The sequence below is a fragment of the Stegodyphus dumicola genome, chromosome 7 (assembly GCF_044657685.1).
Source record: "Stegodyphus dumicola isolate Sdum_Otavi_A_Nest chromosome 7, ASM4465768v1".
NCBI classification, from domain to species: Eukaryota; Metazoa; Arthropoda; class Arachnida; order Araneae; family Eresidae; genus Stegodyphus; species Stegodyphus dumicola.
In genome coordinates, this window is record NC_140774.1 from 38978201 (window position 1) to 38980300 (window position 2100).

Genomic DNA, 2100 nt, shown 5'->3' on the forward strand with positions numbered 1-2100 from the left:
TCAGCCACTCTCACACCTTGTCCTCACTTCTCAATGATTTGGTGTTTGGCTTTTGCGTTGATTTTTCTTCTCTTACCCCTGTCTTCTTGCAAAACTTTGTAATGCTTACACCTGAATACAGCTATTACAAGGTTTTCATCCCGTTTTTGTTTACTAAGCAAGTTTTGACAACCACCCAATTTCTTTTTTTTTTTTTTTTTTTTTTTTTTCTTTGGCCATCTAAATAAAATCACTAAAGATTAGGAAACACAAATTTTAATTTGTTTTATGTAAAAAGATTATTAAAGAAGGTTTTAAATTTTATAATTACTGTAATGCCAGATTTCATTAAATTTATAGAAATTTGATAAATTGAATGCATAGTTAAAACTATGTATGTTCCTTAAAGTTGAATAAAGCATTATTATTATTATTGTTATATAAAGCTGAATTCACTTAATCATTTACCTTATTTTTTAATCATTTTTCCCAATCATTATATTAGCAAATCATGACTTACAAATACATATATTTGGTACTCTCATACAACTCAGATGCTCACAACAATGAAAAACTAATAATCCTGCACCAACCATGAAAGTGTTTCAATAAACCAAAAATTTTGCAGGCTTAAACCTGAAAACTTCTGATGGGATGGCAAACAGTACGCCTACTAGAGCCCCTAGGAGAAAAAGGAATGTAGTACAATTTCGCCACCAATCAGTACTGCTAGATAATAAATAATATCTGAGATGCCTTAAAGGCCTTAGCGTCATTGCACGCTGCATTATCTTACCCATATAGATGTTGCGTCCTTACAGGGAGTGTAGAAAGTATTCGTACAGCAAGTGTATAATGAAATTCATACAGTAAGAATCTCAAAGTGCCTCATTGATAAAAACTGTAAACTAAAATTCCACAATAAGTTATTAAATATGTATAATGAAATATACTTTCATGTGAAATATTTATATATAATAATATTTCCATATGAAATTTACATGAAAGTAAATGCATGCATAAATAAGACATTTACAAAACAAAAGCAATCCCTAATCTTTTGGTGTAAAAGGTATTAGTACATTATTATATAATATTAAATATTTTCATAAATATATTTAAATTCATACCTTGTAGGACAGGGATGGGCAAACATTTTCGATCGCGGGCCAAAAACTGGAAAAAAAAATTTGGCAGGCCAAGATAAATTTTTCTAAAATTTTGAAAACAATATACAAGTACTACAATTTAAATATGTTAATGAGATGAATGAAATTGGTATTTCATTTTTAAAAGTTCCTTATATTGAGGTTCGAAGTGAGATGTACTGATTCTAAGGAATGAGGCTAAATGCTCATCTGTCAGTGCACTTCTGAAATAATTCTTTCTAAGGTTCATAGTTGAAACATTTGTTCACATATATAAGATGAAGCAAACAGTACTGATTTTCTGGGTGCGAGATATTAAATTTGAGAAACTTACTTTCGATAATGATTTGTAAAACTCTAACTTTGGCATATTTAAAAACAACTGCTTGAGATGATTGTTAAATTGAAACTTGATTAATTCAAGCTGCAAATCTGAACACACTGCTTCACAATTTACTTTGAAAGGCATGGTAAAAATATCCAATTATGTTTGAATGGTACTGAAATCTTAAAGTCTGGATACTGTTTATCTTCTTGAAAAAATTTTGTCAGTCTGATAATTTTTTACAAATACTTTCTGCATTTTGTTTTCTTTCATATTAGGTCATTGCTTCATAATTGGAATTCTTATGCTTAGATCTGAAATGACGGGAAGACTTTGAAGACTGCTACAGCTTCATTGCAGATGAGACACATTGGTTTTTCTTTTACAACCATAAAAATATAGTTCCATGTCCATTCATCATTAAAAGAATGACATTCTAAATTAACTTCATGTTTTTTAGTAGCCATTTCGGGGTTGAAATATTTTGCGAATAACACAAACAAGCACTAGGTATGCAAGTAGAAAAGAAGATGGATATATAATATACAAATATATATTTCTTTTAATTTGCCTTTGGGCCGGCAAATTAAAATTCTATCCACGGGCCAGATAGAACCTTCTGGCAGGCCGTAGTTTGCCCATCCCTGT